The sequence below is a fragment of the Dromaius novaehollandiae genome, chromosome 2 (genome assembly GCF_036370855.1).
Source record: "Dromaius novaehollandiae isolate bDroNov1 chromosome 2, bDroNov1.hap1, whole genome shotgun sequence".
Taxonomy (NCBI): Eukaryota; Metazoa; Chordata; class Aves; order Casuariiformes; family Dromaiidae; genus Dromaius; species Dromaius novaehollandiae.
In genome coordinates this window covers 70,761,685-70,789,568 of record NC_088099.1, presented here as the reverse complement: position 1 = coordinate 70,789,568, position 27,884 = coordinate 70,761,685, and the positions used below count along the sequence as shown (strand labels likewise).

At 37.5% G+C, this 27,884-nt stretch overlaps 1 long non-coding RNA gene across 1 annotated transcript in view; it reads right to left on the bottom strand.

The window, feature by feature from the left end:
- LOC112979590 (uncharacterized) overlaps nucleotides 1-6,108 on the bottom strand; it is a 52,864-nt gene extending 46,756 nt beyond the window's left edge. The window contains exons 1-2 of the long non-coding RNA XR_003258215.2: nucleotides 5,940-6,108; nucleotides 3,261-3,418 (exon numbers count right to left, since the gene is read on the bottom strand). This is a non-coding gene — a long non-coding RNA (uncharacterized LOC112979590). The remainder of the gene's footprint in view (nucleotides 1-3,260; nucleotides 3,419-5,939) is intronic.
- Nucleotides 6,109-27,884: the final 21,776 nt, after the last annotated feature.

The window sequence follows — 27,884 nt, the reverse complement described above, 5'->3', positions numbered from 1 at the left end:
GATGGCAAAGTTAGTCAGTTACTAACAGCACTGGTCCTGGTCCTGCAAACTACTGTAGATGTATTTATCTTTACCCACAAAGCAAGATAAAAAAAGGATAAAATTTCTGTTTCTTTCATAACATTAGTTAAAAATGTACTTTACTGAAGAACTTTCAGATTCTAAATTAATTGTTCAATGCTGCTGGTTAGGTTTTTAATGACCTCTTCACTGCCTCTCTTTCATTCAGTTTTGGCAATTTTCTGGTTTGAACATGGAAAACAAAGTTTTCCTGAAAGCATTGGAATGACACCTTTGATTTTTAAATAAATCATTTTTGTGAATAATAATTATTCCCCAAACTGGACTCAAAATCTATGGTACTTTTTATTACTTTAAAAGGGTTGTGTGTTGGAAAACCCTGGCACTCTGTTTGAATAGTACCCAACTCACTATAGCAACAACTGGGGTGAGGGCGTTGAAATCCATTGATGATGTATGTTGGCTATGAGTAATAAATTACTATTAATGAGCCATGATAGTAGCTGATATTTTCCTCTTTAAATTCTTGTCATACATCATGCATGGGTTTCTTTGTATTCTAAGACTGGACTCATATCTAGCTTTTTACGTAACAAAAAAAAAGCTGTCAGAGACTATATTTGGCAATAGGTGGTAGAACAAATCCCTGCCTGACTCCTTAAGGTTTTGAAAGAGTTATTTTCAAGAGAAGCTGTGGCTTTCAAAAAGCTCTGCATTTTAGTAGGTACAATTTTGAACCTGAAGTGAGATTTAAAATATGAAGGCTCAGTATACAAAATGAATTCCCTATCAATTTCAATGTTTTATCAGTTCTAGAGAAAGAATATTACTTACATCAAAAACATTAATACAGAAGCCTCCTTTCAAGAACAAGAATAATAGCCAGGTTTGTTTTGTTTTGTGAATTTTTTTCCAATGAACTATTCAAGTGTACTTTTAGAAAGACATGACGGTCAATTCAAAAGCATCCTTTTCTCCTTGTGAACAACAAAATGTATGAGGAATAGCATACGAAATCAGTTTAGGTACTCTTGTAGCCAAAAGAGTGTCTTTATTACTAGTTTTGCAGAGCTGCCGTGAAATGCTTAGTGTCCAAAGATGGAGCCACAAAGCTTTGACAAAGAACTACCCAACTGGTATTATTGTCATTGAGGTTGTAAAAATCAGCCAGTTTCAAGAATTTCCTATGTATATAATAAGTGTTATTATCAGGAAAATGACTTATGTTCTGATATTCAATTTTCAATTGTGGATGTCTTAAAAGCAAATAAATCTCTTTTCTCTTTCTCCTAGAAAAAAAGAAAAAGGTAGAAAAATTGTAAACCTTATTTAGGTTCCTTGCATTTAATTTTTTCTGATTTCATGGCGGGAGGGAGGGGAGAATCCCACTAGCACTGGTAATTGCATAAATGCCACAGAAAAAAAGGAACGGATGAATAAAATAACTCAAGCAGTGACGTTTACTACCTGGACCAGATTAGTTTGCTGCAAATCTAATTTGCATGAGATAACATTAAACAGCAGAAAATGTAACTAATGCCCAGAACAGCTTATAGATATATAGCTCAACTACCACTAAAAGAGTGTGCATACGGAAAGTAAGTAAATTATTATTTAAGGACTTTATTTTAAAAAAGACATTTTGAAAATGTTACTCTTCATCTTCACATAATTTCTTTTCCTTCTATCTTAGATTACTTTCACAGTGTGGAAGTTTGCCCCTTCTAGCAGATGATCTAAACAGCTTGTGGGCACATATTTTGATCCATTATAAAGTTTTATATACTTTATTAGAAATTAATGTGGTATTATGAATAATCTTGATAGCAGTGAAATCTCACACCTCTAAGAGATCAGCCAAGGTGTACTTCTGATGCACTTATAAGATTACTTATTCATCATGCCTCTATTGAATACAATAAAAAATAAGGTGCATTATGTTAGAAAGCATTTTATTGTCTTCTTCTGTATCTCATTTTATGCCTAAACTAGTAAATGGACTTCTTTCTAATGACATAGCCATGTTATTATCAAAGTGCACATTGTACTGCCCAAGATGAAAGCAGCATGTTTGGAAATCCAATTACAAATTCTTTCAATCAAAAATACTGTGAATGCATTTGAATATTTTTTGACCTAAAAGAATTAAAACTGCAGGTATTCTGTGTATTTAACATGTAGCTGCCTTTTTCAACATTCCGTTTATTTCTAGATTCACCTGAAAAAACAGCTAAGTCAAATTCAAATAACCTTGGCAGTTCTGAACATAACATTACTTTCCCATGATAGGAAAAACTACTCACATTTTGCATATGGTACCCATGAATAAAACACCTGAGACCTGCTCAACCCAGAATTTGAAATTTATCTGTCATTGTTAGGGACTGTGATTCTGTATTGTACCAAACAAAGAAGAAAAGGAAGGAAAGAAGGAAGGAAAGAAGGAAGCTTGCTTTTCTTCAAATGTCAACAAAAATATTTAAAATTGACATGAACATCTATTTTAAGAAGCAAATGTGTAAAAATAATCATTTGGACACCTCAAGTTTCATCTTTAAGTGACTATCTTATCAACATGTTCAGTCTTACAGAAAAAAATACAACCTTCCACCTGTCAGCCCTGCCAAATTCAAACTGAGGTGGATGGGCAGGTCACATTCTTCTCCTTTCTCCCTGAACATAATGCTCCAAGTTACTCTCGGTTACATTTTTTCAGCTGCCCAAATTGTTTTCTATTTAGATTCCTGGTAACGCCTTTGGGTCAATTGCTTTTTGAAGCAATCACACATAAAAGGAAAGAAGACTTTTGTGTTGGTCCTGAAGATAATAGTGGACTGTCAGTTCCCTTTTCTTTCTATACTCAAACTAAGAAAAATAGGCATTTTTAGGGCATGATTCACATGACCCTTTTTTTTATGTCATTTTTAAAGGACATGGTCTGAGCCCCTAGAGGTGCCCATTTCTCTCCTTTAACTGTAAGAGGAGCCAAAGGTGACTAGCTCTGATGCTTACGTTTGATCAGGCAAATATCACTCCATTTGCCACTGATGACATCCAAGCAGGATGACTCATTCAAAAACAAGCACTGAAGGATTTGAAATGAAAAAGACTAATCAGGAGGACCATCAAAAACAAGCACACAGAGTAATAAAGATCATTAGCTACAACATGGAGCAGGCAGAAGCTGGAGACAAGGAAACACCGTTTTGCAGAATACGTTAAGACTTTCAAAGACTCACCAGTGATGCCACCCCAGACAGGCTCCTGAGGAAAATTGCTTGCCATTATTACATGGCTGCTTCAGAGAAGGTCCCATCATGGGGCAGGCACATGAGGAGGATGTGGGAGAACCCACAAGGGAGAGAGAGAAGAGTTTCTCTTCCGAAAGGCTTGACTTCTGGAAAGAAAGGAGGGAACTGAACTCCAGGCTCCCACATTCTCTGAGTGTGCCTGGTTTTTAACCAGACTACTGCCTAGAAAGACTGATGCTCTTTCTGCTACCTTTTAAAACAAAAGCATTGCCCGCTTTTAAGAAAAGGGCATGAGTACTGACATTTAGGACAGGTTTCCAGGCTGCAAATCCTTTGTGGAATATCTGCCAGTACTTCTGGTGGCACAAAGACACCAGAGGGCCCTCAGTCCTCCACATTTTCTGCCTTCAGCATCAGCCTCCGTAAGTATCTCCTTTACACATGCGGCAGACCTTCTTTTAACTGCTCCCCCTTAAATTTGTACCTCTTTTAGGATCCTGACATATATCTTTGCTTACTCTGAAAGGAAAATAATGGAGTAGCCAAGCTATAGGAGCATTCAGATTCCTCCCAGTGTGGTTTACCTCAATTTCCTCCACTGCTCTACACCTCAGAGCTTACCTATGTTTTCATAATCTTTTCTGAGGCTGAGTAATCTAGATAATTGTCTCATACAAATTTTGTCATCTCCTCACTAACTCGACTACTCACCAGCCTCTTAAGTACATTAACAAATGTGTTAAAACAGCACTGATCATTGAATAAAACCCCGAGGCACTTCCCTGTTAACCTTGCACTGTCATGGAAAGTTGCTATTTTTACTAGTCTGTTTAGCTCTTTTCCAAACCAAGCAATACAGTTTTTGTAGTGCAACTAGTTTCTTTCTTTAGCAGCTGCTTGTAAGGGACCTCTGAAATGCTAAGGGAAGAATACCTGCAGCTGTAAAAGCAAAACGCACCAGAATCTGAAAACTCACAAGAAATGAGAGATCATATAACATATATCAGTGCTTGTTCTCTCCAAGAGCACTGTCTTGAATCTTTTCTTCTCCTTACCCAGACCCAGTAGGTGCAAATCAACCAGAAAGTCTATATAACCAGTATTAAATTAATGCAAGAAGAGCTATTAGATGAACACAGCTCTAAGCGTCTTCTCTCAGTGCCTGCTTTCTTCTCACATAAAAGCCAGCCACATGGTTGGGGGAAAGGCTCTTTAGATGGGCCATTTGCTTCCTGAACTTCTCTACCTGCTAAAATGTTCTGTTGAAAACTGCTGCACCCACCACAACAGCAAGGTTTGAGCTATTCTTAAAGGAGCAAGATGGGCAACAGAAGGGTAATGTAATACCATGGTCTTCCTGTGGAACAGGCACAGCATCAATGCATTCTCCATGTCACCCAGTTCCAGCTGCCCCAGCTCAGAAAAGACTAGCAGAAGAAAAGCCCTGACAAATATAATTAGATGCTCAAAAGAAATCTCGTCTTCTTCTTGAACAGGCCATGAGGACCTTCACAAAATCCCAACTCTGCTGAGGGCAATGATGTCAGTCAGTGTCAAGGATTTCATTCCAGCTCTTTTTGTATATGATTTTTTTCAAGTATCTCATATATACAACAAAAGAGTTCCTTTTTGAGATGATGTTTGACTGTAATGCCATTCTGGCATTAGGTGTATTTGGGAGACAGCAGGATTAAGTATTTCTACTATTTTTCAGTATTTGAGCAACACAACCAGTAAAGCATCATTGGCTCCACTAGAGAGAGCTCTTGTGCTAACGTAATTATATTAATAAACATAATTACTTATTTGAAATCACTGGAACTATCTATGGTGTAAGATGTGTTATACACACAGAAGAGTTAGCAGGATCTGGTATTAGATGACCAGCGTTTCTGTGACCTACCAAATATATGCTGCAAGATATTCTCTTTGTATCTACCTTTGAAAAGTGTTTAGATAGAATGTTTTCTATTTGCACAAAGACCTTTTCAAATTATCCTGGCTGTGGGAAAAAAAAATATTACAGACTATGGCTTGCAACCAAACTGTGTCCTACTAATGAGTATTATTTGCAGAGTTCTTGGCTCAAATATCGAAGGCCAGCACTCACCAGAAGTGCAGCTGTTTCAAAGTTGCTAGAGTGGCTATAATCCTACTAGAATCCCCGTGAAGAATAAGCAATTAAATAAGGGAACAATCTTGTTGAATATGCTGAGGTGGGGCCTATAGAGCCCCAGGTACACACAGAGCTATGGCAGACCTGTATAGATCTGTAACCCTGCCCTGGGATACTTCAAGCAAAAATGCCAGGCAACACTAAGGTAGGAAGTATTGTTACTGAAGGAGTAGAAAGAGATTAGGAAAGTTTTGACCCAGCCCCAGTGGGGTTTAGATTTTAGCTATAATCATTCATCTGTCCTAATCCTACAAAGTGGTTTAATAGAGAAGAATGGAAGGAGAACTACTGAAGCATGTACAATAGGTACAGGGAGGACTATTGATTGAGAGAGCTACGCTTCCTTTTCTACTCTGCTTCCCACTGCACTTGCTGTGTCTAGTTTTATGCTATTGAATCTCAGTTTCTGTGCTGCAAATGCACAGATTGATTTTGTTGTTTTCTTATGAATGTTTTGGGAAGAAGAAGAACTGAATCATAGCCTTACTTACCTGAAATATCCTGACGTCAGTAATCCTGTGAACGAGCACCAGATTTAAGGTCTAAACTTAAACATATATGGTCTAAAAAGCAAAAGAAATTGCATTCCTTCTTACTGTATAGTAAGCCAAAATTCCATCTGAGTGTCTCCAGTAAATCTGCAACTTTTTGATCAATAAGAGGGTATGTTCTATCAAAGGAAGCATTAAATTTCCCGTGCACTTTTTCCCCTCCCCCACCACCTTCATCATTGCTTCCCCAATTCTTACTTGCTGAATATTTTTGAGTTGAAAATCTGCTTAACCCATGGCATCCCACTTATGCTGTTATTCATTCAGCTCCTGCTTACCTAAATGAAGACTTTGGGGAGTCATCACATCATAAGCCTGTCTTCAAACTTAAATACACAAGTGCTTTGGGTATCTTATTTCCAATCGAATCTACTATGTTCCCCTAATAGGTACAATCACTGTAAAACAAGCTCTTTTACATTTTTTTTTCACTGACAGTCATTAGAGACTTCCTTAGTGCATTGGCACAAAATACAAATTTATTTGGCTGATTGCATCTGCAACATGTCTCCCCTTTTGGAAGCATTATATCAGAATATATATCAGTCCAGTACCTCTAAAGTTATGTTTTACAATGTAATATACCAAATTATGGTGTTTTTCCTGGGTCTGTATATGAACTTAAAAGAATATGACAGTCAATTGCATCCATCAAACCACTCAATAATTCAAAGGTTACTAGCATTTTTAGTTTGCTTTGTAATGAATTTTCCACAAATATCCAGAGATTCAACATTCATTTATATTCCAGAAATATATATTATAGGGTCCTATGTTTAGACATTTGTTACTCTTCTAACCTACAGATCAGAAAATAAAATCCGACCCGTTTTTTTCAATGTTGTTACTATGCATCAAGCTGCATAATCTTGCTGCTATGTGAAATTAGCTGTAAAGATCTCTGTGCAAAACAAAGCCTGATACTTACTGTACATGAGTTATATTAAGACAGCTACCTAATCACAGAAAAACAGGTCGTATATCCCCAGCTAGTATACATAGCTGGGATGTACACATAATTCCTCCTTCACAGGGTTGCTTTATTGACAGGTGTTATACAGACAGAATTTATGGCTTCATCATTCAATATATGAATTTTTCATCTTAAGATCTTTATTTTAAGTGGCAAGCAAGTTACATTAAACAGTAATATTACATGCAACTTAAAGAAGAGCTTCAGATAGAGGGTAATCTATCATAGAGTCAAATATACGGGCTTATTATTTATCTACTAGGCTAGCCCTTCATTTTACCAATACTAAAGAATTGCTCTGGGAGCTGTGGAGTTAAAACCTACACAGTGATTCAGAGCTTGGAAATGGGATATACTAATAAACAAGGCAACCAAATAACAAAATACATCCAAAGTCAATGACTCTTTTCACTTTATACTAACCCTATCCCGATCTTCTGCATGTTAATAGGTTTCCTGCGTGCTCCATCAAAATTAATTGTGAGAATCAAAATGCTCATACAAACCAAGCAGTTGACTAAACCAAGTAGTCAACTAAAAGAAGGTAGAGCAGTTAGCATTGTTCCAAAACCACTAAAGAAAAATGCTGATATCATATTTGATAAAAGTGACAGTGCTTGACCTCTTTCAGAAGTTTGTAACACTGCCATCCTTTGTTGAAGATAAAGGACAGAGCAAAGCACAATGCAGTGTATTAACAACATGTCAATTCTTTCCATTTCAAACAATAAAACATATGGTTTTCAGGCTTGAACTCTTTGCTTTATTTTTACATTATGAATGATAGTTTATCTCAGTTTTATCATCTTTCTGAACAGTGGTTTTATGAACAGCTGCTAAGATTCGCCATAAGCAAGACTTTTTCTGGTAATGTATTGTTATATAATGGCTGTTCATGACTTAGGGAAACAGACTAAATTCTAAAGAAAAGAGTGAATTGATTTAATTGCATGTCAATTAGATTGTAAAATATATCAAATCATATTTCATTAAAATGTATTTGGATGTTTAAAATAAGTAAACCAGGTGTGATTTTGTTGGCTTTTTTCCCACCAGGTCTCAAAATTGTAGTAAAACTTTTTTTCCATAAAAAATAATAGCAGTGAAAGATTATTTGACAGAAGTATAGCATGTACTGATCTCTGAGGCACACACATATTCTGAGTGTTAAAATATCAGAATACTTTTTAAAGTCAAAATTGTGTGCTTTGTATTTATAACGTGAACTAGATACAAAAAGAGGAAAACTGTTGGAAAGATTTGCTGAACCATTTCTGTATCTAAATGTTCATCAAACTGTTAAAAATAAATCTTCATTTCATTTGAGTGTGAGTACTCTGAGCACACTGTGTCATCTCTAATGGAAAAGTCAGGTCATTTACTCAGGTATGATGCACTTGCTACTGAAAAAAACATGATGATTTGTCTCTTTTTATTACATATTATTCAGATAATGCTAAATAATTAAGTTATTTAGAATCTAGGAACTTGTGACATTAAGAAAGTAAACAGAGATGATAATAGGAAAGGATTTGGAATACTTTTGCTTAGATTTTTACAATTCCTAAAAATTTCACAAAAGAAGTCAGAAACACACAAATCATTTTCAAAACTGCTAAAGTTTCATTTAATTAAATATTGAAATTTTATCATGTTATTCCAAGAATATGATAGCAGAAAAGACAGCATATGGTTTAATTATGCATCAAAATTAATTTCCGGTTCCTTTTAGCTGAGGTTATTTCATTCTATGTATTTATAATTTGGTAGAAGACTTTATGGTTTAACTGCAGAAGTTACCTTGTCCTAGAAATACTAAATGGAAATTGCAGCTAAGGGGGATTCAACTCTGGATTCTGATACTTAGCTTTAGGTGTTTGCAGTGGCATCTATATGTGAGCTGAGGAGGGGGTTAGGATCCCCCTGGAGTCAATGCAGATTTAGCCAATACAGCCGATGGAGTCTAGAGACCCAGGGTAGGTTTCTACTGCTGTAACCTGCCTGGCCTCCAGCTGCTGCTCCAGAAGGGCACGAGTCTCCTCTACAACCTGCTCTAGATCTGCCAATGCTATTAGATAAATACAATGCCCACAGCAACTCCAATGACAGTAGATGGTTACATTTACGCAACTTCCTAGAGCCCCATTAACTCTAATAGGAGTTTAGATGCTAGCTCACAAGTAAGCATCGACATTCAGTTGTCTGAATCTGGAGCTGAATCTCACCCATAGCCTCACCCAGCACATGTACCATAGCTATTCCTTAGGAGGCATGGTCTCCTGTCTAACTTTAACTTTTAATTCCAAATGTTCCAAGAGAAACTATTTGCTAAACTGCTTCACAACCTAAAGAATCTTGATGTTATCTTTTTATATTTGAATTTTTTTCTCACTTTCTTCTTATTACTCACAATTAAACTTTCTTAAGCCAGCACCAGTTTCCTGAGATTAAAAACCCTTCAACCACTACATACTGTTAGCATACTGCTCTGTCTTCCTTACCACCTTTGCTCCACAGTTACGTCTTGACAAAGCTGTGCTTACTTTTATACTCCTTCCTCATAAAACCAATTTTGTCTCCCATTGTCTCCATCCAGATTATTTTTGTTGTTCTTCTCTAATTTTCTCCCAGGGTCTTTTTAGTAGTATGAAATTCAGAACTGAAACAATATCAGCTGTGGCCAAAAAAGCTGTGTAAACTGTTCTTTATGACTGGGAACTCTTCCAGGGAAGAAAACAAAATGCAGGAATATGAAGTGGCAAAAGCCTAATAGTAGCTGGTGTGCCAACTGTATTACAACTATTTGTGCTTTGAATCTTTGTCTTTCCAAACTTGGAAGGTCTATAAGAAACTCATTGTCATTCTTCAGAATAATAAATTGCCTTAAAAGCAACTTGCATCTACTGTCTGTGGGAAATCCATTAATTAATCTCTATTTTATGCTGAGACAACTTTCACAGTTTCCCTTAGTTTCTTTCCCTCTCAAAAACTGGAATTATCTGGCATGGCAAAAAGACTGTATTCAGTCATTGCCCAGTGATATGCAAAGTATCAAAGGTAAAATTTTAAAACGCATCTAAATATCTTAGAAACCAAATCCACATGATCAGAAGTGAATATGACACTGCCCGTATTCGATAATAGAAACAAGCAAACAGATGCTCATATTGCTTTTCTTGAGAGTTCAGTACCTACAAGCTTTTGAAAAACCCAGCAAGTCCTAAGAACCCCATATTCTAATGTATGGTACCACCTTTTGTGTGACAAGTTTGCTATTTCAGAAATAGATATTCTCTGCTAATTTGATTACATAAAAGAAGTTATCGTGTCTTTTCCTTCTTTCCTATCTATATTTGTATGAGATGCAACTACCTTACCTCTAAAATGAAGATTGTGATACTTTGTGAGTTATTTCTAGACCAGAATATTGCAGTAGACTCTGTCTAGAGCCACGTCTTAAAACTTGTCCTCAGGCTGAGATGAACGCACAGCTTAGAGATTTATTTTTAAATGCCATCCCTGTTCTTGTCATTGGGCTTCAGGGTCTACTTCTGGGTGGAACTTAAGGCATCTCTTTTCATCTGGGCAGCCCTAATCTGTCTTTTCTACCTGAGACACTATATCTTGTCCCAGGGCATTATTCTGCATTTAAGACCTGTGGATACTTTCAATTTAAAACAGAAGAGGTACAGTCAGCATTTTCTCTTCAAAGATAACTTCACTTTGGAATTAATATCCTCAGTTGGCCTAGAATAACCAGGGACTGTAACTTCCTTCTATTTCAGGAAGGAAGTTCTAATTTCAAAAAATATCGGCTGATGATTATTTTTTAAAGGCAATGACACAAGAAACATGTTACCATGTTGGCTCTGTGATTATTTCTGTATTGTGTTTCTCAAGTAAACAACAGAGCTAATATTGGAACATTTTTAAAAATGTAGGAAAATGATTAATTAATGTGTCTATTAATTATTTGGAAAAAGGTGAATGCCATGGTGGCGTATTCACAGATGTCAAAATAATTTAGGTTACTGAAAACTAGGAAATATTGTGTGGAATTCCAGAGGCACTTAAAAAGATAGACAGCTGTGCAGTCTGACTGCAGTTAAAACTCCATGTTAACAAAGGCATGTTAATGTACAGTGGAAGGTAAAACACTCAATAGAGTCTGAGCTGCTGGAACACCTTTATGAGCTCTAAGAGAACTGTAAGCATTTGGGAATTAGGAACAGGAGACAACAAGTCATTGTTGGCAGCTCCATTAAGATATCTATTAATTATTTGTGGATTTGGGGGCTAAATTCTAAAATATATAAAAAATTGGATTAAAATAATACCTGAAAAATGATATAATGCCATTATGTAATCAGATTAGTGAGGCTTGTGTTAACTGCTCATAAACCATGTTATTCCCTTCACACTGTTCCATTCTCATTTCTATAATTTATTCACCTTTTAATGTCTGTTTTAAAATTTGACTGTAAGATCTTCAGGGCAAAAGCTCTGCATTTATGCAGTATACAACCAAAAGGAACCTTGTGCAGTCTGGAGGTTTATGGACACCAACACACTACAAATTAACACACACGCTACTACAGATCAGTAGTGTGCTTTCATTTTGAATGTTGTGCTTAATTCTAGTCATTTGAAATAAATAATAGATTACAAATGGAAAGCATTCGCAGAACATAAATGCAAATATAATAACAACAGATATTCATGAAAAGAAAGCTTTTAAAGATCAGGATTCTTTCCTTCAGAGAGGAAACACCTAAGTGACAAATAAAATAATGAATGCTAAAGGAAGAGGAAATTGTAAACTCTTAATCATTTCTTCAAAGCAGAAAAACAAGGAAACAGCCAATAAGATTAAAGGAAAATCAACAACCTATGAAATGACTTCTTTTTTCTCATTATGGGAAGGGAAGCAGAAGAATTTACCATGACAGCATACGACTGAGTCCAACAGCATAGCAAGACTCAAAAAATGAGCAGGATGGAAGGGTGGAATTTAGCTGCCTAAATGCAGCACATAGTCATTTAACATGCCCCAAAGTATCACAAGATGTCCATGTGGCAAATACGACAAAACCTACAGGAGACATGCACCTTTCTGAAGGCAGATAGAGACCCACTGGGACACTCAGGACATCTCCATAGAATAAAAATTCCTTAAGGATAGAAACCTACATTCTCCAATGCATAAGCTAACAAATGTTTGATGGAAATTAAGATAAATAATTACCTTCAAAGTAGGTTACTCTTACAGGTATACTCTAATTTGATAGGTACTGGCTGGTTCCATAAATAGATTACTCTTGTAGTAGCAAGGTACTATGATATGTCATTTCTTGGGTTTGCCACTATACCCCTGTATGAGTAGCTCAAAACTGAGCTGGCCTTTATTGCTCATTATACTACACTGTATGATTGTGCCCAGTTTGCTGACAGCAAATGAGAGTTATTTTTCCAAAAGGAGAGTTAATTTAATGTTGCCATCAAGGATTTGGGTGCAGATCTCTTTTCAAAGACTGGGTCAAAATGAAACCGATTATCCTACATCACTACCTTTAGGTTCTTACTACAACAGAGGCTTAAAAGTTAAGGGAGAAACTTCAATCTCAGATAACAAAGTGTCTCACATGCTCTTTTTTGTTATTATTGTTTATATGAGATTGCAGATATGATTTGATGCCATTGATTGCACATACAGACATATCTTGGAGACTGGCATCTTAAATTCTTAGTCCCCCATCATGTGATAGGTTGAATATTGGAAGTAAGTTTTTTCCCTGCAGATTTTGCTCAGTCCAAAGCCTGGATAGAATTCATTATGACTCATCAAGGCACGCAAAACAGAAGAGAAGGCTGGAGGAAATTGCCTGTAAAGAAGCCATATGCTGCTTCTCTGATTGCAATATCAGACATTAAAATGGGAGGTAATTTTGAGTATTTTTTCCCCTCAGGATACCATTCACTAATATTGATAACAGATATTATCTTCTATGTTCAACCCAACCTATACTTGTGCACCCAAAGCCTCTTCTATTTTTGCACTTGAGGTCTATCTATAATCTTACCTTGACATTGGCTTCAAAGGAGCTGAAAAATCCTTTCAGAAGCAGCTTTGGGGAAGGCCACTGGGGAGTAGTCCAACAGAAAGAGCAATGACATTTTCTGTCTTTGGGGCAGTGTGGCAGCTTTGGGACTTCCATTTAACATGACTGCAGTCTGGCCTATCCTGTTTTGATAGAAAATATATTACCATCTTGATTTGTCCTGATACAGTAGCTTGATCCTTTTGTTATTAGATACTGAGTGTTCTTTTCTAATGAAAGCCCGTAGGCAAGACTCACAGCATGAAAGTAGCATGTGGAAAGTTCAAAACAAACAAAAGAAGATAATGCTTCATATGGCAATTGCACAAGCATTGGAACCCCTTGCCACAGGATGCTGCCAGTGCTAAAATTCACAGCAGCTAAAAAAGCAATGAGAAAAATTCATGCAGGAAAAAATTCATCAAAAGCCACTTACGCAAAGATGATACCCTTATCACAGGCCCTGACCTGAGAATTGCTGGAGCTTGGGAGACCATCACTGCATTCTTGCCCTGGTGCTTTATTTTGGGATATGCATTCTCTGTGAACCTGTCAGAAACAAGATGAGGGTGGACCTTTGATCTCCTGCCACACCTCTGTTGTTTATTTTTGAAACATTTAATTGTTCAAAGTGGCTCAGAATTTGGAAGGTAAGCACAAGTTTCAGGCAAAAGAATTTAAGCTCTATTTTTCAAATAAAAGTGTTTGATAAATCCATTTAACCAGATGTGCCCACTAGTCCCTTTATTTTCCTTTTGTGATCAAGACTGACCTTTTTCTCTTTTTCTATACATATCCTACTATATTTTGATATTTATTTGGTTTCTTCCTGAAAGTACTTATTGCTCAGATTGTAAACCTTTAATTGTTTGCACAAGCCCTGTGTGCAAGCAGGCCTTGAACGCTCTGAAGTCCTCTAGGCATCTCAATTTGCATAGCAAATGATTGATGGTGACAAAATGTGATGTCATATTGGGTTTCTTTTTCATGCTGTGAAGTGTTCATGCAAGAGCTTTGAGGAAAATGTTCTGTTTCGAAAGAAAAAAGAAAAAGAGTCTTTTAACAATCATCTCAAAACAGTGCTGCAGAGTTTTTCTTATTTCTGGTAACAGAATCCCAGAGTTAAGGGAGAGATGCTAAGCACTGCTTACAACGAGAAAATAGAGTGAATTTTGCCCAACAAAGTTTTGCAATGGGAGACTCCATCTCTATATCATTACAGCAAAGGCATCTGCTCCTATACATACACATGCTTTTATAGGTACAAATCTATGCTGTAATGAAGACTTCAACAAACTGGAAAGCCTGACATTCTTATTGGTTGGGAACAGCTTCTCAAACAGATTTTTTTTTTTTTTAATTAAAAATTGCAGCAATTTCTGTAAATGGCTCATACATGATTTAGGCCCCCAGGAAGAAAACAATTTTCACCCAGGTTTATGAAACCACAAATTTAAAATTATAATTATGAAAATGTTTCAGTTCAATCCACATTTGAAATCTTTTCTGATAACCTAGTATTGAACAATTACATTTCAGACCATTTTTCCAAATTTTAATACTTTTAAACTTGAAAACTGTGCTGAAATTTATTGTTATAGAAATGGTCAAAATGTGGCTAGTGAAAACCCAGTTATTTGTACACAAAAAGCACATAATTTTTAATAATGATTTGATATCTTAATCTTTAAAAATCAATAAGACAGAAACAAAAATTGGCAAAAATTAGTATTCATTTTACATTTCAAGATTTATTTTAGTCTTGCACCTATGGTATGTGATACTTCTACAAAATTTGGAGAACTGATATAAAAAGCATAGGAATGAATTGATTTATACCATTTCTCATAAGTATTTATTAATCAAGCAGTAAAGAATCAAATGTATTCTACATGCAGATATATTATACTGTATACTAACCCTTTTAAATAATGTCTTTTAAGATTGCAGTCCAAGTACCCAGAAGGTATGGAGCATCAGAATTTAGGTGTTCTGTTTATCTATTTTTGCCATAAAATTGCTTTCCCATTCATTTGATGATTTTGAAAATTATCATTATCATTTTTTGTGAAATGCTCAGATACCACAGCAACAGGTCATTAATGGGTCTGGTGGTGTCTGTTATCACTTAAGAATAAGCTTTTGAGGTTATAATATATATTCTGTGAAAGCATCAGTGTTTTGCAATGATCCAAAATTTTATTTACAGGGTTTATTAGAAAAGAAATAAAAATAAGCAAAAAATCTTGTAATATCACTGTATAAACCCAAAGTGGACCAACATGTTGAACACTGGCCAGGTCTGATTCTGCTCTCCATCTCAAGAAAGACAGAAAATGTACATAGCAAGATAAAAGGATCATCAAAGTCATTCTATATTAGATACAATTCACCTGGAAAGAGGAAAGCAGAAAGAGGATATGACAGATGTCTATAAAATAACTGAATGGCATGGAGAAGGTGAACAGAGGACAACTGCTCACTGTCTCTCTCAGTAGAAGAGCTGAGAGACACTAGACAAAACAGGCAGCTCTCAGGGTCAAAATTGACTGATGGAGATGATGGTTCATAACTCATAGTTGACCTATGGAGATCCTGGCTGTGGGAGCTATGAAAACCAAGGGGTATACCAGGGAAGGATCAACTTCCGAAGGATAAATTCAAAGAGAAGAATTTCACCCCAGCCCATCAGATGTCAGGTGCCATGCAGGCCAGCAGGTTCCCAGGGTGGGCACTGGTATCTGGTTGGGCCACGCAGCCATGTACAGCCATCCTTATATTATAGTGTTATCAGGAAAGAAGATGGAGATGGTACAGAGGTTGAGAGCATGGCTTTATTCCTTGTGACTGGGAGCAGCATCAACTGGACAACCTATCAGACAGAGCAGCCCAAACTATTTAAACAGGTCTCTCCCTTTTCCAGTTGTAAAAGACTCCCTTTATCTAGTACTGGTGCAGTGAAATGTTATTTTTGCATATTTTTAATGCTGAAATAGTCAGTTGGATTAACCAGGGTGAGGTGATTAACTAGAGGGTGAAAAGCTACAAGAAAGGGAAGAAAAGCTTCTTAAGTTGTATAATGAAGTTATCCATCACATTGCCACATAGGGCAGCTCTTTCACACTTCAGTATAAAAATTCCCTGGCTCTAGAGGTATCATTTTATTTTAAGGTAAACAGATTAGTAACTCAGTGAGATGACTGTATGTACTTTTCTATGGAAAAAATTATTTATGGCTAACTCCGTCTGTCATAATCTCCTCCTCCTTTCCGAAGTCCATCTGTAAACAGGCCCTGCCTATTCCTCACGTTAGGTAAATAACAGTCCAGGGGTCAGGAGAGAGGGCATATAAATGACTCTCAGGTCTATCCAGAGCAAGTCCACAACCACCACCTTCAGACCAGAGTGTCCAAAACCAACTGTCTGGTCTGAGGAAGGAAAAGAAAGAGGAAGGGATGTAGAACGGGAAACAGGAGGTAACTACCACAAGATGATTAGCAAGCACCTTCTCATTTAAAGACCTCTCTTACCTTTCTTACCTCAAAAAAAAAGAAAAAAGAAAAAAGAAAAAGACATGTCTTTTCCCCAGCCCCAAACAGGCACCAAAATAAACAAATGACACTAATGAGCTGCTACATTAAGCTAAAGTAGCAGTAAGTAGCAAGGCAGCCATATCTAAAGCCAATATCTCCATTATATAATTAGAAAATGAAAAGGCTGTGCTATCTGTGGTATCTGAACGTTATCTCTAGTGTAACATCATCTTCCCCTCACAGAATGTTTATGTTTGTAGGTATTTTAGCAGCCACCTTTTGAAAGTCTTCAGAAAGCCTTGCGGGAGGTAGGGGAAGAAAAATCACTTCCAGAGAATACTCTGAAGTAATCATAGAGAAATAACTCTTGTGTTCCAGAACTGTTCCTAGGAAAAGTGGATCAAGGCAATTTCTAAATATATTTCTCCCAACTGTTTCATAACCTAAATGGAACAGTCCTTCAATGAGAGGGACAAGTGTGTGTTTTGAGTCCAGCTTAATCCTGGCACCCTGAGGCTGAGCAAATGCCTGTCATTTGTGCTCGTATGGGAACTTTCACAGAGAAGGTAAACTTCATACTTTGTTTTTGAGGGGTTGCTGGTCTCCAGGGCATTGAAACTTACCTTCTGCTACAAAGTAAAGTAACCAGAATAGAGCAGAACCAGCTCTGTGCTTCCAGGTTGATAATTCTAATGTCTTACTTGGCTAATAATGCCAATATCTCAAAATCTGTTTCTTGATATCCAAAAGGTGAGAAGGGATCATAACATGTCCTTAACCAGGAGGACTGAATGTTAGCAAGTAGTTTTCAGAGTTGTCTTTTCTAATGACAGTGAGAACCTAGAAATTATAGACTGAGCTTTCCAAAGAAAGGACAGAGACTGTCTGACCAGGAAGGGAGTGGTGAACAGGAGCAGGTTAGTTTGATGTTCCTCAGGATCGTAGGGAATCTAAGAATTCTGATGAAAAGGAAGTCTTGATTGCAAAGTCTGGTCTGGTTGTGAACAACAAAATATCCCTTGGCTGTGAGAGTGGAATGTATTTTTCCTATCAAAACCTTGAGAGCAGGTTTGGGAACTGTTTATCTCACTCAGTGAGCAGAGACTTAGTGCCAAAAATTCTATGGATAGCTTATCCAAATCATATTGAACGACTTTCTTCTTTTGATGGTAACAGCTCTGGAGAAGATACTAAGCCATATTCCAGTAGTGGAACTGAATGTGCCCTTACCCAAAAAGGACCATGTATCTGGCCTACTCCTCAGCTAGATTCTTAGGGTCCAAATAGTCTTGTTGTAACATAAACTTTGAAAAGTCATTCATAAAATATTATTTTAAAGCTGTAAACATAGATGCTAGGTAACCTGATGTTAGATATTCTTAATGAGATCTTTCGAATAGCAATTCGAAAAAACATCTAGATGGATTTAAACCTTCTCGTGCTTTGCTTTTCTCTAGCAGTCTTAAAGTAGAATGTTACTTTCTGCAAAAATGGTTTAACAGCTCTTAATAAACATGCAAAAGACGAAATAGCACTGTGAAAATTATATACGGTGTAATGTAATACATATGCTTGGAAAGCATCAGTGAATAAAAGCAGATTAAAGAAACAGCCATGGAAATCAGAATTTCCTTGTTGAGAGAAACTGGAATCTATAGATTAGTATATCTGGGTCTAGAGAAATTAAGGTTCTAATGGTCACAAACTACATAACCAAATGACCCATAACTATGCTTGGGTCAGGGGTTGAGAATGAGCCTCCACTGTTTGTACAAATCCTGAGTTGAAGAATGTGAGTGGAAGTGAAAGTAGTCAGAAACTCCACCTTTACCTATTCTATTTGTTAGAGCGGTATAGATCTATTTCCATGATACTATAGCATGTGAAAATGAACTAAACTGCAGTAAGCAGTCAAGAGATTTTCTTAACTTCCTTTCTAGGAGTTCTCCATTACCTCTGAAGTGGGCAAATGATAGATCTCCCTCTAAAGTATTGGATTCAGATTCATGACAAAGATTTAGAGGGCACAAACAAAACATAAAAGCGTCAAGGGTTACAAGAGACAAGAATCCAATTTCTACTTTTCAGCCTTCTTGTTAGATGCATACTATTAACATAATCTCATTTGTTTCCATTCCCACTACTACCAGTAAGTTATCGATTAGGTGCTCAAAACTTAAAGGTTCAGAAGAAGTATTTGAAATTTTTCTTCTTTTTGCTCATGGCTACTTACCAGGTATTTCTCAGTATTGAAGCATTTTCAGCTAAACAATGTCAGCTTTTAGGAGCTGCAAGCCACGCTTGTTTGTTTTTCCAGTTTTGGGCAGATTATATTTTCATGGAAAGATTAAAATTTTTCTGAGACTTTCAATAAAAAGTTGTTAAATTTAAACTGTTTTCAAGTCAGTTGTATTCTAAATCCTTTAGATCAATATTTTCAAAGAGAAGGAACATAAACTAGTCTTTCCCACACATACATATATGTATACATATACATAAAATCTCTCAGTGTGCCTGGATTTCAGAAAAGACAACCTTTCCACCACACTCCTCTACCCCCTGCCATTCTTCCATCCATCTCCAGGCTCTATAGATGTCTGCAGAGTGCCTGCATGCTCAATTTAACCATTGAAAATCAAGCTGCATGTATATGGATTTAAACAAAAAGTTCACTGAAGGGAGCCGTTCTGTTTCATCTCTATCCCCAAGATTTTATGTTATGTTCACAAAAATGAAATGCTTCCAGAATTTCCATTTTGGAAATGCAATCCAAGTGTTTTGACTGAGGAATATTTGCATGTGTTCAATCTGACTCATAAGAGACTTGAGTTTAAATCCCTATTCTGTTTCTTTAGAGCTGAATTTTTCATTGCAAATTGCACTAACTTATACACATCAGGGAACATACTGCAAGAGTTTTTTGTTTCTAAATCCTGTGTCTTTGTCAGTAAGTAGACCAATTCTTACTTTATTTTTGTGACAACTGTTAAATCTTTAAATGAAATTTCCTTCCTAAACGTGACTTTCTTCAAACATTGGCTTGAGGAAATGAGTTCCATGCCTTGATACATAAGAGTTAAGAGCGCTCTCCAAAAAGTGACCTAGTCAAAGAGATGCTGAGCATCAGCTGTTACTGGCCAGGGTGGAAGCTGCTGATGCTCAGAAACTCTGAAAATCTTATTTAGGTTCCTAAATATGTATTTTGACTCCTGGTTTGGCTCTGAAGCTGAAGAAAGAATTAACACTGACAGATTCCCAAGGAGGTATTGCTGCCAGAAGGACAATTTCCTCTAAACTGCTTAACAGAAGTCCAAATAAATCTGTCTTTAATGAAACTTTTAAAAACAAGACCATGAGCGATGTGTCAGGGGTAAATATCCCTGATAAGCTTGGCAGTCAGGGAAGGAGAAAGAAAAGCCAAATCTGGAGGAAATATGGGAATGGCTATTGTGAAACAGAAGTACAGTCTATCCATCAAGTATCCTATTTCTAAGACTGACCAGTACCATCTGCTGCAGAGAAAGGCTAAAAAAAAGTACTAAAACAGTTCAACTTTCAGCAGTTTGCCCATGCCCTAAGACATGGTGGTTTATGGCTTTGCAAATCTGAAGGGCAGACAAAGGAGGAGGAAAGATGCTGAGTATTTTATCTACCCATAGAATTGCCTTTCTCTTTTGGAATCCTGCTAAAATAAGCTCCTAAGTATTTAGGCATCAAACCTAGGCTGCTATTTATGTGTTTAAAAGTATTTTGAGGCAGGCAATTTTACCACACAGTTTTACTCACTTTGTCCAGGGGAAACATGATTTATGAAGTTACAGCACAGTAGAGAAAATAAAATGAAAATGATTATTTACACAGAACCTATACCGCTTATACAGATCCATATGGTACTAGCATCAACTTTTCTTCTGAAGGAAATGAAATAAATTAGTTAGACTTATATGGGACCCTTGATGGGATTCAGCTGCACTAGGACATGGTTCTGCAATGCACATGTAAAAGTGGAAGTAAAAGTGCTGGTGTGGTTGTCCTAGGCCTTCAGCAACCTTGCTTTTTTCCTCCCTTAACCTTCTTTTCCAATCATCTTCTGAGAAACTCGTTCCATGTTTTAGTTCTGCCAAGCTTCTCTCTGAGGTTGCTGTAAGTCTAGCTCCCCTTAGCATCTACCCTGTGGTGTGGTATCTACTTGGGGATGCTGTCGTTTGCTTGAAGGTAAGTTCTTTGAACTTAATTTGAGAGATAAACAGTATCCTTCCTCTTAGTCAACTTTCCAGAGCATTTCAAAATACCTTTCAGAGGTAATGAACAATTACCATCCTGAATGGAATTCACTAATTACGTGATTTGTATGTAACACAAGATTTGTTTGTCATTTGTATTGTATTGATTTCATTTCTCCTGGCTCTATCCATAAAATATTCAGTTGTAAATTGTACTATTGTAAATTGTACTATAAATTTACCTTGGCACGTGCGCTTCCACAAAGAACAAGAAAACTGCAGCAAGGAAAGGTGGCATTCAAAGTAGGAAAGTTTTTATCAGTATTTCATTTCTCAGACTGAATTTCGTGCGGATTTTTTAATATGTCTGCAGCAAGCCAAGAATAAACTCATATGATGTGCTGAAAGAAAGAAAATGAAGAGGGAATTGGGACTGGGCTCCCAAACTACACTTTTAATTACTGCACTTTTATAAATTTATAGCAGTTCTCCCTACCTGTCTCTTTTGGTAATCCTGAAGTGCTCTTACAAAGCTGGTTTGAGTGGTTTAAATTACTCTAAACTGCAGGTGAGCATTGCCGGGTATTGTCTAGCTAGCAAGCCACAGTATTTTATAATTCCAGAAAAGGACAGGTTAGAGAGCCTTATAAATTTATTAGTGATTACTGAAACACAGATTAATCTAGGTTTCTTGAAAGTAAATGCATTGCTGTGAATGGGCAAAAAGATTTTGCCTTTGTTTTTTTCTTATTTCACACAAAGGTCAGCCACTAGAGTCACATGACTCACAATTTGCCCAAAAAAAACCCAAAGTCAGGCCACACATTACAGCATGGACCAGCATAACACAGACCAAAGAAACAAGCTGTCCTCTTGGTGCACCTGTGGCCCAGTCCACTTTCAAGGGCAGTTGCAGTGCCTACATCTGCAATCAGTGTAATTCACATAAAATAGTCTAAAAAGAAAAAATTCAGGCTCATAAGTCTTACTTACATTTATGGAGTCCTCCACAGCTGTCTGTAGCTTTTTTTTTTTTTTTTTTTTTTTTTTTTTTTGTATAGCAGCTCATGTTTTACTCCACCACTCTGCTTCAAATCTTTAAGAGCAGTCAGCTGAGATGACTGATTCCAGAAAGCTCTCCTCACAAACACTGGGGGAGATTAGAAAGCCCTGTCTGAGGCCCAGGAGCTGACCAAGTTAGATCTTTCTTTATGCATTAGTGATGGCTAAATGCCTTTTGGTAATACAAGTTCATGCAAAGCTGCAAGCCAAAAATGGTCCCATGGAGAAGCACAAAAAAATTCAACAACTCAAGGTTTGCATTATTAGTTGAAGCTAGAAGTGACAGTGGGCAAAAAGGCAAGGTTTCAGCTGAGCTCCTGCCGTTGAACCCAGACAAGCCCAGGGACTGTCTGCATTATGGAGATGCTGTGGAAGAACAAGTAGTCCTACATTTGTCCCACTCAGACATGTTAATTTGACTGACCACGGGCTTCATCTGGCAAAACTTGCAACAGGCATCCTTTGGCAGCTTGGGTGAGAGCTGGAGTATTTTGAAGGTGGCTGTGGTACCAAGGGGCACCATCAACCTTTGGTTCCATTGTGCTGTTCCAGCTGAAATTTCCCCTTGGTTAGGCATGGTCAGCCCCAGGACTGCTTCACTGGTGTCGCCGCTGGACCTGCTGCATCCCCGGCCACTGTGGATTTGAGCAAGTTTCCTTGGTTCCAGCATTAGCAGCTGTCATCCCCTTCTGCCCCTTTTCCACCTGAAAGATAGCACAGGACTAGTGAACACTGCTGGCTGAAATGTCAGACAGGACTTGCTCACTATCAACACAGTGGCACTGCAGGGTTTTGCACTTTATCTCTTACCTTCCACTGTTGACTCTGGGCAAAGACAAGAAATGGGAGTTTCCTCCCAAGAACGTCTCTTCCTTCAACATTAATGCTGATGAGACATATCACATTATGACAGACATGACTACATTTCATAGCTTGACTGAACTGACTTTTTGCAAACCTAAAAATTAGACAAATGAGTGTAATTTTTCCTTTGCTAATCATAGTTCACCTTGCCTGACATGTATTAGCCCGAATTTTTCAACAAAATGATTCTACTTTCTGGACAAGTTATCCCGGGTTTACCCACCTTTAATCTGAAGCCAATATTCTGAGTTGTTTTTTACTTCAGCTCTTCTATATTACAGCAGTTCAACTGTTTCATCACAGTTAAAAAAGAATAAAGAAAGAATCATTTCTAATTCAGATATTTATTGATTCTCCCTCCCCAAAAAAGGACAAGAGGGAGAAATGCGGGAATGTGCTACAGTTTCTCAGAATTTATGGAGATATGACATAATCATAAATCCCTGTTTTCCTTTATCAGACAAACAGCTCTTCTGAGAGACATGAGCTAACTATTCTAGAAAGACGATCTTTTGACTGCAAAGTCCTCAGAAAAAATAGTGTTTAAAAGCTTGTGAACAATGGTTTGGAGTAATGATTGAAACACATATCTAATGGAAAGTTCTGGCTTTTTTCTATAGAATTGATTTGAATATGGCTGCAGGTCACAGATGTGATGATTTGGTAGATATGAATCTGTTGTGAATATTACCGGTATTTGCCCATCAAAATAAATCTATCAAACTGTCTTCTACAGTCTTTGATGAAGTGAGCACCATGGCTAGACTATTACCTTTCTTGACCGCAATGTTTTGACAAATCCTGAGTCTCATTAGTGTTATTAGTCTTATATGATATTTTATTATATGCAGTTTTAAAATATTTATTATGTAATACATGTATTTGCAATGAGCTGATTTTGTGACTGTAATGTACTCCAGTGCTTTCCATTTTCGGTAACCCTCCCACTCACTCCTCACCTCCAGGCTGCAGGTTTACTGCATGCAGCTATAAAAAATGGTTACGTTTTTATGACATAACATCAATATTAGATGCTTAAAGTTTTTTATTATGTTTATGATTTTGAATGATCAAGGAAAAGAGAGAGGAAGGGATAAAAATGCACTTATTTATGCAGGATTATTGTTGTCTTCTACTGTCTCAGTTTAAGGCATTTTAAACAGAGAAAACGTTAATGTGCTACTGAGAAATTTCTCAGTGAGTATTGAAAGTAGGTAGCCACTGGAAAATACCCTAATTAATCTTCCATGAGGTATTTTCAGTCTTTTCTTGAAATATAATCTTTTTATATAGAAGAGACATTTCTGCATCCTTTCTACTCTATGTACGTGTGTGTGTGTGTGTGTGTGTGTGTGTGTGTGTGTGTGCACGAGTGCACAGACATCGATGTGCGTGAATGTACATGTGTGCATAGTTCTGACTGAACTATTTCTAAACTTTCTGCACAGAGAAATAATATATGTGTAGTTTAGTTATTTCTTATCAATCACTATTTGTGATAAGTAGCCATTCTGCAAAGCTTGGAAGTTAACTCTTATCTCCACAGTTCCATGACTTCTATAAAACTATGATTTGGGTTCATTGCCTGGGTATACAATCGCGAGCATGGCTATAAGGGGAGAAGAGCTGCTCAGAGCAGAGCACCTCTGTTAAACAACATATTGGTAGTGACAGCTCAGCTTTTACATATTTTGTAACACTTTTGTGTTGGTGCATCATGCAGCTTTATAAAAACACCTGGCAAATCAGAAAATTGTGGTGGTTTACCCACTTTTCCTTTTTTGCCTATGTGCTGCAAACCAAATACTAAGGGCCAGATCCTACTGACCATTAATTTGCCTGCCACCCCAGACTGTTACCCACAAAAGCTGCGTGATAGTGTGATGTGGGATGTCCAGCACCTTGCACAGCCATGAGCATGCTCAAGTCAGCATGACTAGTCCAAAGAGGAAAGAAAACAGATTTGGGGTCGTAATCAGATAAATGTTCAGGTACACAAGCAAGCAAAACATGCAGGGTGAAATTCTGGTTCTACTTCAGTCAATAGAAAAAAATGCTTTCTGGCTTTACTAGGGACAGATTCATCCCAGAACCTGAAATATTTATACAAACCTGTTAAATTTGAGTATAAAACGTCTAAATGTCTGTTTCATCAAGCCACTTTTATGTTTTCCTGGCCCCTTTATCTTGTGTCAACTAAAAATTCATAATACCAGTTCTGACTGAAGGCTGGCTTTAATTACAATTTCTTTTACAGGTCTCAACTGCTTTTTGTATCCTGGGAAATGAGAGCAATTCTTTCTATCATATTGAGAAAGAAAATGAAAAGGTTGGTAAACGTATAAGTAATTTTAACTGATTCATTGATCTGAATACTTTTAAAGTAATACAGTAAGTATTTCTGTCACACTTTGAAGTTAAGCTTGGAGCTCAGTTACATCCCTTAGGGTTATTTTATAGCCATTAAGAGTGTGTACCTTTTATCTGGTGCCTTCAATTAATTGAATTTCAAAAATATTCTCAAATGTTTTTAGAAAATCATTTAGTTCCTGGAGGACATTCCTGTGTGATTTATTGTTACAGTAATTAAAAGCACTGAGTATTACACTGGTCAGTGTTGGAACTCCTGTCTGCCTTTGGCTATATTTTGGTTTAAGTTAAAACATATAGTGCTCTTGAGAGACTTGTGAAGGAAGACAGAAAAAAAATTAATTCTTTTCAGATTGCTTCAGAATTTTGGCACACTTATAAATCACCTCTTGAAGTGATCACAGTGATATTTACATGATAATTATATGCAAGCACAATTAAACTTCTATATTAAACAATTAAATAATGCTTTTCCTGCTATGGTAGATTATTCCTGACTACCCGTATTAGTATTCTATAGTTCTAATCAGCGCCATAAATAATTTTCAGTTTTACACATTCTTCTCCGAAGCAATTATTGAGAGCTCTGAGGAAGAGTTAAAACAGCTAATGAAAATAATTAGCAGGGAAAAAAAATGATGGTTCATCCTTCATTGAAAGATAACCCTAACTGGAAAACTATAAATGTTTCTTTAATTGTGTCATTGTTTTCTGAGGCATGCAGCTCTCCCCTTTGTGCAAGAGGTGATCGCTCACATGAGTAACGTCCTATGGAGCTGCTCACACAGCAGGGAAAGATCTGTGCAATTGGACCCACGTTGCACTTCTCATTTAGCTTGGTAATACAGGGACAGGAACTTACTCCTGCCCCGCTTCCCTGGAGCTCCACCTTGCTCCCCTGAGCAAGGTCTGTGGGGTCAGGCTGCCCTCCTTGCCCAGGCAAAGATTCCAGGGCAGCAAAGAGAGCTGGGTGCCACTGACTCTTTTCAGACCTTCTGCCTTCTAAGGGTGTTCAAGGAGAGCTGAAATGGCTAAGCTTTTAGGCATGTAAAACGCTGCTGTTTCCCTGCTAAAAAGTAACTCTCTCCACCTGTTCATATACTAAATACAGTAAGGGAGCCTTAATGGCTTCCCTGACCACATCAACAATTTTTTTTCCTACTAGAGCAATATCGTCTCAAAAGATACATATGAAATATCTTCTCAAAATCTAGGGCGCCTTTGTAGCACTTGCTTAGAAAAGTATTGAAATGGTAATTATAAATGTATATCTTTATGAACTACGGGAGACCTACAAATGACCATGCAGGATCTGAAAAAGGGCTGCTTTTTATCAGTTTAGGCACATATTTTTGAATAAAAGTATGATAGTACAGATTCTGACCAATGCAGGTCAGTACCATATAAACATTTCACATTTAAATGTACACACTGAAGCCATTGTTCAGAATAATAACCCATCCTTTTAATAACCCATTCCTTTTACACTGAAATGCCTAAAGATTTTCTAATGTGTATCAGTCTTTTGAACATTTCATGATGAATTTAATGTGAGAAAATGAAAAGAAATGTACCTGTACAGATGCCTGCACATAAAGATAAACCTTGCTGTTATGAGGTTGAGATAAAACTGTGCACCAAAACCAGACAAGGGCAAAAATAATTTCAATGAAAATCTTATCCATGTATTTATTACATTCTGAATTATATTGTCTTTATTGTGCAATTATTGCAGTTATGTAAATGGTCTCAGGGGTTTCATGATAAAGTTAACGTGTTTCTAGGACCTTCATAGTGTGCATGAGTTATGAGACAAGGGTTGGTGTTTTATTCCTCGACTAAATGTGATTTAATAACCTCTATAGTAAAATAAAGGCCAAAAAGTAAGCAATCAAACTGATGTTTTCTCCTATCAGATCTCTCAGAAAGTAGGTCTTCAAAGAACAGACATTGTGCTGCAGGAGCTGACACTGGCAATTAAATAACATTCCCTTTTCAAATGGAAGTATATGGTGCTAGCACCAGTGCTGTTTGTCTAATGACATGGAAAATTAAGGTTTTTAACCACTTGGAATCATTAAATGATTGCCTTTTCACAACAGGAAGGGCATTGATCCACTCACAGAAATGGTAAAGGATGCCTGGATAGACAAGGCCAACACCATTTCTATTGTGAAAAGAGCGCCTTTTAATAGTTTAACTATTAAAAGTGTTTCAAACTTCATCATCGTTGGTCACTGAAAAAAAGAGAGGGAGAGAAAATCTGGAACATCATGAACAACATCAGGCATGCGGTAAGGCTGCCCGCTGGCCCACCAGCCTTGCCGCCTGCTATGTCGGGAGCGCTCCCCAAAATCTTTAGCTTTAGCTCTGGCTGCAGGCCCCTTCCTGGACTCATTGGTGACCATCATTGCGTCAGTAGATGTGTCCTTCAGGCCACGGTGGTGGGCTTCGACCCGGCTTGGTCCCCCTCCTGCCTGGATGGGCCGCTCTCTGCTGGTACTGGTGGTGGTTATTAATACGCTAAACGAGGGAAAGGGGGACCCGGCGCCCACAGCACCCCCTCCCCGGCTGTGTGCCCCCTCCGCCGGCAGGAGCCGAGGGGGCAGCGGCTGCCCGGGAGGGCGTTGTCGCGCCGGCAGCGCGCCCCGCGGCTGCGGGACCTTCGCTGGGCGGCAGCCGGGTGGCCCGCGGCCGCGCTTCGGCGCGCTGCTCGGCGCCCGCAGACTCGCCGGGGGGCAGCCCCATTTGGTGCTCTGGTT